General features: G+C 41.8%; 1 protein-coding gene across 1 annotated transcript in view; it reads left to right on the top strand.

Annotated features, from left to right (window-relative positions):
* zbtb16a (zinc finger and BTB domain containing 16a) overlaps window positions 1-16,195 on the top strand; it is a 132,377-nt gene that overhangs the window by 53,176 nt on the left and 63,006 nt on the right. The gene's annotated exons all lie outside the window — the stretch shown is intronic.

The raw sequence follows: 16,195 nt of genomic DNA on the forward strand, positions 1-16,195 counted from the left end.
GTCTGAAAGGTAGTAGAAGTCAGAACACAGGACACATTGATTGGTCCAGTCTGACGCTATTACACCCACCCCCCAAACACACACACACACCCCAGTGGTCCCTGTGCTCTGAGCCTACTTAGCGCAGCTCTGCTTTAATGACATGGGCCGTCTTTTATAGGCAGCAAAGAGCTCCTCGCTCCTAAGGCTCTAAGTGCAGATGGTTTATTGAGACACTGTAAAAGCCATGGGATCTCTGAGGGAACCCCTTCTGCACACACTCACAAAACCCCAAATCCATGTGTTGACGTTGGCCCAGAAATTGAGCCCTCAGTTTGATACCCTGTATGTTTTCCAATGGGACACAGTAAGTGGTCTGAATTGTCTGCTTGGCGTTATTGTTGTCATTGACTACTGTCAGTATGCAGAAAACGATAATTGCCAGGATCATTTGTTTGTTCCTATCTCACCCAAACTTAAACAATGACAGAGATGGATGCTGACACTCCGGCTATGTTGTGGCGAAGATGAATGACAAACTCCACGCTGCGCCAGTGAATTGGCTGAGCACACAACTCAGTGTGTCAAAAACAAAAGTTGCTCCGAGGAAATGTTCGCTGTTTATTTTAAAATTACACCCCGTTTTCACAGTCCCTGCTGCGCGTACATGCTCCCCTTCTCACTCACTTGTCAAAGCAGGAGGACGGGAGCTCATATTGGAAACATATTGGATGCTGAATGTTTTGGAGATTGTGTCTCTCAGTGTGTGCCCCCACTATAATGCTCCATCTGGGCTTCCTCAGACACAACGTCCAACCCTAAAGCCTCTGTCCCGGAGCTGGCTCCTATTTTGTGTCACATCATATTTAGCAATTCACGTGGCAAAAGTAAGCTTTAAGTCAAAGTTTCTTTAAGAGTTGTGACAAAGTGGAAGCTGAGGGTGAGTTGAGGTAATCTTGTGCTCAGATACTGTACATGTTGCCCTTTCCCTGAAGTGTGTGTGCAGCTCTCTGCATGCTCCAGTGGAGATTAGCCCTAAAGAGCCATACTCTGGCTGCTGACGTTGGTTCAAAGTTAAGCCATCGGCGAACCTAAACTTAAGCTTGGTGTTTTACCAGTTGAATCACTGGTATTCGCTGTAGTAGTCATTTAAGGCCAGTACCCAGTGGTACCAGCACATCATACCTCTGTCCAACTGAAGACCATTACTTATTATTCAGTACTGTCCCTTTCTAGTGAATATAGGTTGTCATGTTGTACAGTGAAAGCAGTAGAAGCTGTTCTAGCAATATTGGAGGTTGTATAAATAATAGCAGCAGTAATAATATTATTAGATGTCAGTAATGATAATGGCAGCAGTACTGGAAGTATAAACAAACACATATATATATACACGAGTTACCAGAAGTCTAATATTTTGATCACCCCATTTATACTAATGCAGGTAGACACTTGGATAATGTACATTTAACTGGATAAGTGACTGTGTAACAGGGCCAGCATGAGCGGTTTATAACAGTTTATACTCACTACACACAGTAATTTGAAGTGACAAAGACTTGACTAGAGCTTTCAGAAGCACTGTTAATTGCTGCCTTTTGCAACAAAAAAAAGAACAAAGAAAATAAATGAACGGTTTCATGTTTTTGTCATTTATTTTTCTTCGTACGTTCTTGACAGCCAACCACTTCTCTTCTCTAATATCACGTTACAGATTGCAGCGTTGACAGCACTCAAATGAAATCTGTTGTATGTTTAATTTTGAGGGAAGATCCCGGTTTAGTTTCCCCACAGAGGTGAGGGGTGACAGGTACATGGGTCTTTGGGATGTTGAAGACCAGAGAGATCACGATGGCTTTTTGAATGAAGTAAGACCACCAGTGTGACAAAAGGTGTGAAAATGAGTCAGTTTAGACCACGTGAAAATCCTCTCTGACATCAACAGGTTAATAATAACACACAATAGCACAATTTGTACCCACTGACACAAGGTGAAAACTCTGCTGATAGGAGATGAAATGGAAAAAGAAGAACATTGAAAACTCGAGGAAGAACCACATACTCCACCTTGAGAAAGGCAACCGAGCGGAAGATGTGGGCAGTGTATTTTTAGCAACAGTGGCAGCAAGTGCACAAACTTTTTTTTTTTTTCTTTCGTTCTCTATTTTTTTTTTTTTCCTCTTTCCAAGCGGGGCTGTGTTGACGCACGACATCAACCTGTACTGTTACACACATCAGTGTTGATTCATAGCCGCTTTGGTCTGGCGTAAAAGGCAAGACAAGCGCTTCTGTGGAGACGGGCGACGGTTAGGGAAGAGACAGCGCCGAGGCAAAGCTTCTTTGATAGTTTTTGTTGTCTTTTCTCTTTTTTTTCTCCTCCACCTCCACCTCCACCGTTTGACTTTCAAGGTTTTTCTCGGTCTGACGCCGCGTCTCGATTTTTATCGTGTCTCTCTGTAATGATGACACTTCACCGAGTCCCAAAACCCTCAACCTCAGCCCCCCCCCCCCACCTCCCCCTCCTCCACTGCCGCCGCCATCATCCTTCAGCTCGCGTCAGAGAAGACAGAATATTGGGGAGATGAAGCGAGAGAGTGGAGAGGCTTTTTGGTATGCGCAGCGTGTCGTGGATGTGGAGCGTTTCAGACGCCGCTGCTGCTGCTGCTGCTGCCTCCCCCCCCTCCCCTCTGCTTTCCACTCTGTTTCTCACTCTCTATCCGCCTGTCTGTCTGTCCCTCTGTCTGTCTGTCTCTCTGTGCTTGTTGTACGGAGGACTTGGCGGCTCGCCAGTCTGGGCTGCATGCCACCACTGAGGGTACAGTATGTACAGTCTACCTTGTGCCAACTATTTATTTTTTTCCCTCTCGTCTGGTTCTGTCTCAGTCCTCTCTCCACGTTGTTGTTTTTTTTTTTTTAATCTCCGCCTGACGTTTAGTGTTTGACAGCGTTTGCTGAGCCAAAGCCTGCAGATGGGGGTTCAAGCAGGGTGGAGAGCTGTGACTCAGCCCCATTTGGGTGCATTTTGAGGTCCTAGATGTTGTTTTCTTTCAATGATAGCAGCACTTTTACACTGCTGATGGACAATAATGTCAGTATTTTGTGAACTTTGACGAGTTTAATGCAAAAAGATGCCCCCCCACCACCACCACCACCAGAAAATATTTCATCTTTCACCTAAAATTGAATTTGATTCCAGTCCTGAAACAGCAGTTAAACCACAATGAAACCCCAGAATAATGATAGTAATTCTGAATTCAATCAAAAACAGGCTGGATAATGAACCTCAATGCTTTTGTGCATCTGTAGCACAGAGCATCAAACACTGTGTAGTATCTAGTTTTGTTGCATTGAATGTCCTGTCAAATTCATGAGCTTGTTTACTTGTTCTTTGATCCCATAGTTCATGAGTTAAATCATAATTTGTTTATTATGTAGTCAAAGTCCTTCCACAGCTGCAACAACAGACAACATTTAACACTTGAGAAGTTTGGCTTCTTTTATTACATTTTACACAACATGTTTATACTTGACCAAAAAAAAAAACCCAGAAGTTTCCCAAAGTTCATCTGCTGAAGGTTTCTTTTTGTCAAACTACTTTTTCCAAAGTAAAGAATTCACTTTCACACTCAGTGTTTATGTTTCTCAAAGAGAGGAAGTTTGGCACCCTTACTTAAACTCTTAGCAATAGTATAGAAAACGTTCAAACAATATGCAGCACTAATCAAAACGTGACATTTGAATTCATTCAGCTGAAGGGCTTCAGACAGACACACCAGTGTAGCTCTGATTCAGTCCAAAAAATACGAATCAGTCAAACTGTATTTTATCCACCGTATCAAAAATAATCTGGCTTTTAAATTTAACCCAAGTGTGTGTGTACAAATGTGTGTGTCTGTGTGTGTATGTCGAAGCTCATCAAACAAGACCAGACCAGACCAGACTGATATGATTCACAGTTTGTTTTCCGAGCGAGCCGATGCAGCATAATAAGATTACCAATAAGACTCTCCCTGAACACCCGCATCGCCATCTCTGTTAGCACCAACTTTTCATCTCACTGCCTTTATAGCTTAACAGTCTTAATCCTCCGTTTACAGTATGTATACATAGTAAAGAGTTCCTGGATTAGTCAGCCAAGTGTGTGTGTGTGTGTGTGTGTGTGTGTGTGTGTGTGTGTGTGAGACCTGAAGCACATTAAAAAAGATTCATCTTTATTTAACCAGCAGTCGCAGGCTAAGTGTCTCGCTCAAGGACACATTGTGATGATATATGAATGGAGAGATGGTCTCTGTAATGTGTTGCTAGATAGTGAGGGAACCAAAAAGAATATTACATAGTACAGATCACGGTGAATGCACCATCTACTTGACTTTATTCACCTGCCTGATTCCTTTACTTTACAGTTAATTATATTAAGTCACTGTGTAAAAGAAAATAGAGGACTTTCAATACTCTCTTAGTACCAACTTTAAAGTTGTCCATGAAAGTACTGAAATCTGGCATTGATTCCTTGGCTCTGAAGTATGTACACTTTGGATATTTCCTGCTCTATATCATGAAACACTTCGAACTTTAGTCTGTATGTTATTTAGTAAAACCTCTTTATTTTACACTGATGCACTGAGCAGTTTGGCAAATGTTGTTAACCGGAAAAAGGATTAAAACATGTTTATACTCTGCCAACAATACTTATGGAGACCAAAACAATGAGAAAAAGAAATCAAAATATTGTTTTGGTATCCATATGTTATTGGCGCAGATGTAAAGCCCATTTTTATTGTTAAACTGTACTTCATTCTAACAAAGTTTGACAATGATTAGTTTGTTAGCATTCAGCAGCTCCAGATCAGATTCGTCTTTGACGTATCAGCTGAAAACTGAGATGTAGTTGCTAACCAGAGGGGCATTTGGAGGCACGTGAGGCAGAAGTGGTTGTCCTGTACAAGAATATATAACAGTTCTCACAAGAGAGCAGAATACAAAAGAACAAGCTCACAAAATAATGAACTCCACAGTGAGTAAACTGTTTCAGACACAGCTGGTCTTTAGACGTCACACTCTCAAGCTCCATCGCAGTTTACCCACGAAGTCACTACCTCCGAGTTCCTACACTATTGATGGAAACATGACTTTACATGATAGTCTCATGGCATTTCGGGTCATGTGCTAGCACTGTGTGATGGTGTGTCACACAGACTTCATCACTTTGGTATGCCGGTGTTTGGTTTGTGCATTAGTCAGCCGGTACAGTGTCTTTCCAGAGTGAGGTTTGCAGTTTAGAATAGCGTTTCAGACCAGCCCGGAGGGAAATCTTTCACGGCTTTTTTACGACACCTCAGTTGACAGCATAGCGTTATGTTCCCTGTTGGCTGATCTGTTTGGGTTGTATGCTAAAAAATAAAAGCTGATAGGTAGATTACTTAAAGCCAATTCCTGACGATAGCGCCGCCCCAGTGGTAGCATCAAAAAGGACACTGCAATAACCAACAGTCCTCTCCCACTCTTACTACCATAGAATGACAACATAACATAACAGCCAGATGTAGAGCTGAAAAGAATAACAGAGATAACCAAACAACCAAATTGATTTTAAAGAGAGAAAGCTACGCTACATACGGTAGTGTCTGTGCACCTGAGTAACCTCTAATTGTTTACGTTTTGTTCTATAGTTTATTAGACCTGAACAGAACACATTAACATTATTAGAGTTAGCCAAAAGTCCAGTTTTCCTGCTGTCCCTGACCAGATGTTCATCTTGGCTCCCAAAAATTAAAAGCTTTGTTCCAATCTGATCTCAATGTGTGGGAGTAAAATACCCACGTAAAATGTCCAGAGCATTTAGATGAGGGGAAAAATGCAAAGAATTTGGATATGAACACGGCGAGGCGGGAGGGCTTGCTTTCCCATTGCTCTTTGTCTACGTTTCTATCTCCGTGGCGTTTGTTTGGCTGCCGGCTGGTCGGCTGTTTTGGCGCCGTGCCGGCTCTTCCCTCACAGTGATGACGACATATTTGTGCCGGCAGGTCTGGATGTTCTGCCAGCATTCCAGCATTTATGATCGCTCGCAGATGTGAGTCCAGGAACACACTGTACTGTACCCAAACCCAGAAATTAATGAAACTTGACTGCCTTCCAGGCCACAAATTCCTAAATGTGTGTGTGCCTGACTGTGTGTGTGTGTGTGTGTGTGTGTGTGTGTGTGTGCATGAGTGAGAAGAGAGACAGGAGACTCAAGGGAGGGAGGAGTGGCAGGGGGGGGGAAGTGCTATTAAAAGCAAGTAGTAGGAAAAAAAGTAGTTCAGAAAAAAAATCAAAGTATGGCCCAAAGTGTTAAGCGGTTTGCATGTACATTTTTTACCACAGCTGATGTTCTGTCCTGCATGCGTGTGCACACACACACACCCATATATCACTGCTGTTTCCCAGGGTGCATTAACACAGGATGACAGACAGAGCGGATAAACAGCAGTAGCTCATGCGTTAGTAGCATAACATTACTCCTTCTCTGCAACTTAAAGCTCCCCCTTCCCCTGCTCTTCTTGTAATACTTCCCCGGGCCTGTTGATTTACTGTTCCAAACACCGCTGGGATTATGCAGCTGGACAAATCTCAACTGGGTTGTATTACATGAGAGGAGGGCACGTCGGGGACATACAAGTGAGAGGTGACACAACGCAGGGGTCGACTCATAATACTGTAGCATCAGCCGTAGCTGTCAGACTGATATTTTTATTTCCCTTCCAGAGACGGCAGGCGATGGGAGGGAGGTGGGGGAGTGGGAGTGGGGGGGGGGCTCGTTAGACCTCTGTCCTGAGCAAATGTGACTATCATTGGAAACGTGTTACCCTGAGCAGCTGCGCTCCTTAGCCAGAACTCGGTGTACCTGTGCCGTGGGCTTCTTGGAAAAGCAGTGTTTTTAAAAGAAATAAAACATAAAAATAGCCGGGCCGAACAGTATGTGAGGGATGATCCTGGGGGTGATAGAGTCTCTGGCTGACAGCTTCTGTGTCTGGAAGCACACTCAGACTCGATGGCCAGTTGCCCTGAGTGTCATTTTGCTCTGCGTGGTTCTGCCTGACACCTGTAGCTGCCTTCCTGGAAGAGGCTGTGTAGATATTAACTGTATCTTGTGCCGCTGAGAAATGTATCACTTGCTAGCAAAGGATGTCTCACTGTCTAATCATATGTTTTGCAGCATGTCATTGTAGAGCAGTCCACGTCATACTTTGATATTAAAAGGCATTTACAGGTGCTGCAGTACGTGAAGCATTTTTTAGCTCGGCGTGGGGCTGAGGATGGCGATGTTGGCGAGTTCATCTGCCAACTCATTTGGCTTAGAATGTGGATAGTCAACTCCAGCAACACGTTTCATTTTTTTCAGAAAGACAGATGTAAGAAAGTTATGCAAGCTGGTGGAACCACAGCTGGCCACAAAATGACATCTGGATTTGGCTCTCTATTCGCAAGACAAATAACAATCTAATGGGCTCCGGCTCCCCAGAGGATGAACCCTTTTCATTGTGGATACTACATGAGATTTCCTTATTTTTTATATTTTGTAGTTTTTTTATTTATAGCTTGATTATAGGTAAGAATAGATAAATCTTGACTTTGTTTGCTCCATCCAACACATTTATGGGTGTTGCAGCCTCTAAAGGTTTCTGGTTTAGCTTCTTTTTATTCTCATAAAATATTAGATCCTGTGTCCTTACTGCAGTAAACAAATCAAAAACCATGACCAACCCATTTGTTAGCTCCCACCTCTTTTCAGCTGTATCGTGTGTCCCTACACAACACATTTCCCATGAATCCTATCGCTCCCTTTTATACTTTCCTTACCAAATAAATATTTTAGAAAAGCTTTTTTCTATTTGCCGTTTTCACTCCGTCAAACATCTGATAGCGGCACACAAAGTTTGCACAGGAAGAGCAGAGCCTCTTCCTGTTTTGAATCACAAAATTCATGAGTTAAAAATGTAGATTTGAGATGAGTGGAGGCTGTCACTCTTTTTGACAATGATCCTGTTTGTATATAGTCTCAAAGTGAATGAGGAATTCATTTATCAATGCTAGAATGTGACTGTAGCTACAACATGAGCACCTCATATTTAATTAAGTATGTTAATCGATTTGGCTATGGTGAATTTTAATTCAGGTACAGAGTTGGTATTGTGGTGAGCCCTCTCTTTTACGGTATATTAACTTATCTTACTTATCCGTCTAACATGTTAGATATGCAATTACATACCATTTTAGAAAGGAATACATTCATGCAAAAACACAAAATTGATATAAAAACAAGTGCAAGTAAAGTAACAATTATTTATTTTAAATGAATAAGTTGAAATGCAATCAACAGACAGTAGGTGAAATGGTTAAGGTCAGTACAAGCTAATGCTATGCAGTTCTCATTAGCAAACCTACTTGCTTCACTACCAAATATGCTTTTAATCATATACTTGTCAGAATCTCTACAATAAGTAACACAATTCAAAATCGTCTGTGCACGCTCAACTCTGATTTACAAGATGTGAAAAAGATGTATCCCCCCTCAAGCATAAATACTACTAATCAAATAATTCCACAAGTAATCAGCTTTTGTCAAACAAGCGGCTCCGGCAGATTAGTTTGTAATCAAATTACTGCAGTCCTTTTCCTGTGGTGTTGGATACTCCCAAAGCCTGTCAATCAGAAAGTTGGACAGGGAAGCTCAAAGTTGACTTTTCAGCCCTCTCTATTTTCAGACAAGAAGAAAAAAAACAGGAGGACTTGATCTTATTCCTTTTATTACAGGGATATTGCAGCTTTAAATCCTTTTGGTTGCTAAGTAGCGAGTGCCCCTGTGCTCCCTTAATGGGCCTGATTTGGTATTCCGCTCTGATGCCAAGTCTTATTTTTGTATGCGAGACAAAGTGTTTTGATGGAGGGTGATTGCTGAAACGTCTGTGTGTCTACCAAAGGCTGTTTTTTTTTTTTTTTTCTTTTTTGGTGGAGAGTGAGAGTTTTATGGCCTCTCACAGTACAGTACACTTTGTGCCTTCTGCTCAAAACAAGAACACAGTCGATTGAATTTTGGATTCGCTTCATCATCCCTCCCTCCTCCCAGCAGCTTTGTTGTCAGCGAGCAGCGTGTGTGTGTATGTGTCTGAGAGAGAGAGATGTGAGTGCTCGCTGTGTGTGCTAGATGCATGTGTGCTTGTGTGTGTGTGTGTGTGTGTGTGTGGTAAAAGTCAATTATTGCAAAAGGCTGCCAATTAATTTGCTCTCCTGGAAATTCGAATGATACTGTAGAACGCACACACGCTCTCACTTACACACAAACATGCATTAAGCCGTACACACACATACACACACACACACACTGCTCACCATTAACTTGAAAGGAGGGAGAAGATGCACAGGCTGCAGACATTTGTTTGCTCCAGAGTGTGATGTTAAATTAGGTCGTGTGTGTGTGTGTGTGTTTGGGGGGGCTCTTATGGGCTGAATAGTGAACATTGCTCAAGGGGGCTAAAGAAGGATCAGGTGGAATTGTTTGGTCTAGTCTCCAGGTATTCTGGGAGTGCCTTTTTTTAGGTAAAGGGTCCTTCAGACTGTCTCAGGGCGTGCGGATGACAGAAGGGCAGAGCTGATTGTGAGTCCCTGTGGCACTCATCTGGACGCAATAAGTCTTTGTTTTAAGGCCCTCGCCAGTCACTGACATCGTCGTAATCATATTCCCCTTGCTAAGATGAATATACTCTTAGTTAGCAGGGAAATAGAAAACCCCTGTACATTGCAATAGTCAAATGTCAGTAGAAAAAAAAATAGAAATTCTCTCCACAGACCAGACACCTGGTGTTTAATACAGTGTATGTAACATGTGCCAAACCCATCTGGCCTTTAATGCATGGCAAAATGAGTCGTGCACAACAAGGACATTTATTTAGCAAATACTGTCTGGTGTGGTTTGAGTTTTTAAAAAAGGAAACCAAAGTTTACCAAGGAAAACTTCAGTTATGTAAAGACTTAAAAAGCTTGTATGTGAGAGTGTACATGTGTGGTACTGGCAAGGTCCAGTTGTGCAGTTCTGTATAGCAATTAGTGGTATCCGCCGCATTTGGAGGAGGCGCTGCTATGTGTATCTGGACAGCACATGTTGATATAAGCCCTGTTTGAATTTGTATCTTGTTTTTGTGTTATTCTTTGATATGCAATTACTCAAGGTGAAGATTTCCATTGACGTTCTACAATCTTATCTCACATCTTGCATGTCGTGTTAATGTAGGCCTATATGCATGTACAGGTGTGTGCCCCCTGTGTGTGTTTGGGAGGGGGGGGGGGTCGTTAATGGGTAAAGGGTTTCAGAATGCATCACAAACACCCCCCTCCCAAAACAAAAAAAGAAAAAAAAGCCGTGGCAGTATGAGAGGTGGGTAGTACAGGGGGGAGATAAGGTTGTGAGAGCAGGAGGCTAAATTTAAATCGTAATTGGCCGACTTCCACAAGCTTGTGGGCATTTTAATGAGTCATAATAACTTCATTTAAAACCAGCTGAGCAGAAAATAGATTGGAGAGGAGCCTGTGGCTAGTATGGATTTGTGTTGCCTTTGCGAGTGTGTGCACGGGCGTGCGTGTTCTGAGCTTGACTGTAAAACCTACAGACATGCACACGCACACACACACACACACACACACACACACACAGTGCCGAAACAAACTGGTGCGACATGTATCCAGGACAGCTCACTGAATAAAACTGAGCTGCTTCTCATGCAGAGTTTGTGTGTTGGGACACGGTAATGACACAATCAACACTTTGATTTTTTTTCTTTTTAACATGTTGACCGAGACAGTGTTCGTCAGACACACTAACTCTGCAGTTACAACTAATTCTGTAGCGCTCAAATATACAAATAATATCAAGTGTGAGGATGGAAAAAGAAATGTTAAAAATGTGAAAATCATTTAAGCCTGATCAGACCTGCTGTCAGGACTGTGTGGGCACACACAGGTATGATTGACATGTACATCTCTCTTACTTGTTTTGTTCTACCTGTTTGGGTGGGACCAGTTACAACCTTAATATTAGTACATGGAGTTTGGTGACCTCACGTGGTTCCCAGCATACTGTTGCTCCACCCACCTTCAACCTGAGCAGAGAGCTTCGCGTTGTCTGTATGTAGCCGTATGTAGGACTGTAACGGTTTGTGTATTTGTGCCGAATTCAGGTTCAGGTTGTACCAAACCTGCTCCGAATCGTGACTCCTAAACCAGGGTATAAACCGAGCCGTGACTTCTGTGTACCGCTACACTCCTAGTATATATGATTGGGAGTATTTGAACAGGCTGCTAATGAAATGATCTATCCCACACATTTCATTTTCAGCTATTTTCATTGACAATTTCAGCTGATTGCTAACATCGCTTACTGCAATTCTTACGTAACATTTTATATTAAGCTTCCCTCCGTTTTAATTCACATATAGTATTATACACAGACCTTTTGTCATGTGTGCTAATACCCGAGCGTGAAATGTGCTGTCTGTCTGACGGTGGTGTGTCTTGTAAACTGTCCGGTCTGCTGTGAGCGCAGCTGAAGCTCTGTAGCTGTCAGCCTGCAGAACACTTACTGTCGTATCAAATCAGAGCCTCCTCTGACGACCCTCCCCGTGTATTGTTACCATCATCCACTTACGAGCTGGACAGGGAGTCGCACCTGGAAGTGAAGTGAGAGTTATTCCACGAGACAGACGGCGTGTGACAGAGTCCTGTCAGAGAAAGAGTAAAACCCCTGTTCCTGTTCAAAACATGCCTCAGATTTCTGCAGCATTATGCCCAACAGTGAAACATTGTTCTGATAACGATATAACAATGTGTCATACATTCACGCTGGCTATTAGATTTTCACTACCACTTGTCGCAGTTTCTGTAATGAGCCCCTGGTATGCACTGACATCGGCAGAAATGGATGTCAGCCAATCAAATTTGACAGCTCTTTCATTGTGTCCTGACAGTGTGTGTAATTAGGCAGGTCTTACATGAGCATAGACAGTCACACACGTCTCTGTTCACATGTCCTGTTGAGTTGTTCTTCTGTTAGATTATTAGCCAGCTCATGCCCAGGGCTTCGAATCAAGGCTGCATTTAGTCGCTATGTTAAATAAATAGCCAGAAAAAAATGCATTTCTTTCCTGTAGTTTATCTTAACTGCACCTTGTGACAGTCAGATGAATGAATGATTATTGAGTACATACTAGATGTCATTTTCTCTACCCATTCCAGACAGCATAACTCTCCAAATCTTGCTTATATCATCTAATAAAATCCAAGACTTCCACTTAGTCTTTTGACAGTTTGTTCCAAATTTGCTTCAGCATACTAAATTGTGTTTGTACATTTGAGTGAAATGTCATTATGGCTTCTTTTTTTTTTTTTTTTTTGCAAGGGATCTAGTTTCTGTTACAGTCCCAACTGGGAAAACAGAGTGGGGGGGATTGTTTGTGACACAAATGGTAATAAAAGTAAATATTCTCTCAGGCACGACCTTTTATTGCATTATGTAAGTTGGCCAATAGCTCTGGGAAACTTTTTAGATCAATTTCGCAGCGCAGATTAGAAAGCTATGAATCCCATTTATGGAAGAGCTCCCTCATGAAATGCTCTTTGAAACTTTTATATTTTCGGATGAAGAGAGAATGAACCCGGCTAAGCAAAGATCTGCCGACGGCACTTTCATGTGGGGGGAAGAAAGAAAGCAAGAGAAAGTGAAAGGAGACAGAGCGAGCGAGGCAGAGGGAGAAGATAAAAGCACTCCCAAAGCCATCTGGAAGTAGCCAGGACACACAAGGATTGCTTTTATGCTACTAATTCCACTGGGAGGTGCGACATAAAAGCAAAGCATAGATATTGTGTTATAACTGTTGAAAACAAGCAAGTGGCCACGGAATACTAATATGGCCGGTCAGAGGGAAAAGCACTTCAATCCAGGAGTAAACAAGCTTTTTGGATGGCCCCCCAGAGTATTTTTTTGGGGGGTGGGGGTTTAGGGTTACAGGGTGTTTTGGTTTGCAACTATTTGACTATCTTGCAGACAGTTTCTGAAACACTCCGTACAGACTTTCAAGCTGCGCCACACATGCATTGTGTAGGCTATCTGTTTGATTTCATAATTGGCTGTGTGTGCATGCAGGAAGAATACGGATTATCGTCCATACTTTGGTGAAGTTCTTGGGAACACCCACCTGGTGTCGGGGTTAAGACGCTGTCCATGAACCGCAACGTCCCCCCCCCCCATTTCCTGTCATCGCTCTAGTTATAATCTTTTTTTCCCGTTTTCCTCATGTCAAATGCGGAAGACAGCAATCGATCATGATTTCAGATTACATTCTTGGCTGTCGTCTTTTATTAAAACAACATGACACGATAAATCCTCTCGGCCCACGGTTTGTTTGGCTGTTGCTCTCCTTCTGTTGCAGAGTGAAAAAGTGTCTGTTGATACCACCAGTAACCACATGTGTCGCCAAATCAAATGAAAGTCTCATTGAGAGTTGGATTTAATTTTGGGTTTTGAATAAACCAGTAAACAGAGATCAGTGATCCCAACTTTCCATGTCGAAGTGGGCGACTGTATGATCACACAAAAGGGACCGTAAACTATTACTGAAGGCTACAGTGTCAATAACTGTGTACGCATGCCACAAACAACACCATAAAGTGAACAAAACAGTAATATTATAGCACTGTCCGCCCTGTTAGTTCACTTATGCCCCTTATAAACTTACTTATAATGTCTGTATGCACTGACCCAACACCAGTTTGCCTGATTAACTGGTTTAAAAGGGAATTTCATGTAAATGTACCCAGTGAAAGTTTCCTAAGAAAGAGCCTTTGCGTCATGAGAAGTCCACTAAATATGCAAACACTTCTCTGTGGGTTAAAAACTGAAAGACATAAAGAGTACAAAGACATAATGAGTGCAGCACGCACCGCCAGTACAGATATTTCTGTCAAAACTGTCACCCACTTTCAGACTTACACAAACCTTTGAAATTCTATGTAAACTTTGGATGTTATGGTTGAAGTGAGTAAATCAGCTCCTTGAACATCAAAAAGCCCATTGAGCTGGAAAAGAAAACCGAGGTCACATTTTCTGCCAGTGGCACAGTTCAACACAGATCATTAGAGTTTCATCTGCACCCAGGTTAGAGCTTTAGATGATGATACTAAACTAAGTGAATCTTGACTGTTTAAGTAACTGTATTTTATACAGACTTTTGGGGGGAAAAGTAATGAAAAGTGTTTGTGTTTTTGGCTTTTCAGGTTTTCTTTTCTCAGTGTGTCACAAAATAATACACATGAAGTGAGAAAACCCTAAATGTCAAAATCTATTCAGCAGAAATGTTTTTAAAGTATTGATTCGTTTTGGTAAGTCACTGGAAATTTGTTCTTGATCGTTTGCAATATCTTGCTATTTAGTATAATTTCATGGTGTCACAACCGCAATGGAGACTTGTACATGTTGAAAAAATAACGCATGATAATTAACACATAATATTCTACTGTAGCAATTAATTATCATGCAACCTGGATGGACAAAAGTCTGTTGTGTGTACATAATACATTGTTTAAGTTAAAACGAAAATTAAATGTACGTCCAGCAAAGAATTCCCCTGATAACCCAACAAGGTAACAGCAGGAAAAGAGGAGAAAAATCCTTCTCGGAGAGCAACTGGAGAGGACAGGCGAACCCTTTGAACCGTACAGTCACCATTTGGCCTATTTCTGCCTCAGCTGATTGTACCTCCCCCCCTTCCCCCACCACCACCTCCGACCACACATATATACACACACACTTCCCGATTTTTGGCTGCCTGCCAAGAGCTGTCATTGCCTCTACAGTATCAGTTCTGCTGTATCTATATCCAGGGCTGCGTGGAGGCCTATGACAGGTCTGAGGGCCAGAAAATCCTCAAATCTAAACTGTTGAAAGACTTTGACTTTGGTCAAAAGAGGAAAATTATCAACCAAATATTTTTGCACTGGTTTTCATGTTTAAAGTTACCATTTTAAGCTGAATTTGGCATTTTAAAATGCTGTAAAAAGTTAGAATTCCAGATAATTTCAGACTTTTTAGAGACCTGTTGACACTCTGGTTTACTTTCAATCAAACCTTACACTTAACAGAATGCGTGAAAATGAGTTTCTCCTTGTCTGTTCTTTATTTAGGACTATATGTGTCTATGTATAATGCAGTATGCACGCCGTAAGCAATGTCTTTTAACTTTATTGTAGCTCAAAATGAAAGCAGCTGATGATGGCAGCCAGAAAGCTGAGCTCAGGCTCTCATAAATGATAACTAATTGGATCTCAATGTCATCTGTGTTGTGGGTCTGGACAGAATTTGAACACTTGGGATTTTCTTCATCTTTTTTTTTTTTACTTTACTCACCAAATAATATCCCTGCTCTGACACCCCATTTGAGGAAAAACAGATGACTTAATGGAAAAGAGCTAGTAACCTCTGTATGGTGTCATTTGGCAGATAACACAGGCTTGATGACTACATGTTCTGTGGTATTTTGAGGTAAGTTTATTCCCCTAAATAGCTCTTGTTGTGAGATTTCCCTAATTGATCCGATTTGCCCGTTTGAAGTCAGCTCTTATTATGTTTTATGTGGAAGATTTAACAGGGTGGAAGAGAGGATTTTGGAATCAAACAAAATAAACAAGTATGTAAATCAATGCACCTGAGTGCAGTAAAAAAAACAAAAACTGCATGTTTCAAGCATTTCCTGTTGTTTGGCCATTTGGAAATCCTATCATCTGCGCTCTCAGCCATGTCTCCAGTTGTTTCTGTTGGCTCAGCTCGGCCTCTTTCCTGAGTTGAACTGACTCGCATCAACAATTGTTTAGCAATGTTCTAGTTGTCTTTTTGGTCATTGTATCAACAACATCTCTTCACACTGTGACATGGGAACATGCAGACATAGTCGAGACACTTCACTTCAAAAACACCTACTTTTTAGTTTAATAATTCTTGAAAGAATTTGATCACTTTCTTCATGATGCAGTGTTTTCTGCCAACTTTCAGTTTTGAGTATTTTTCTGCCAGTTCACACTCTTCCCTCCTTTTTTCTTTGTCACAGTTTTACTACCCAGGTGATCACTGGTATTCCCTCCTTTCAAGCCCAGTGACTCCAGCCTTAATAAACTCAGCATTGCCTTTGACAATGTG

The sequence above is a fragment of the Enoplosus armatus genome, chromosome 13 (assembly GCF_043641665.1).
Source record: "Enoplosus armatus isolate fEnoArm2 chromosome 13, fEnoArm2.hap1, whole genome shotgun sequence".
Lineage (NCBI taxonomy): Eukaryota > Metazoa > Chordata > Actinopteri > Centrarchiformes > Enoplosidae > Enoplosus > Enoplosus armatus.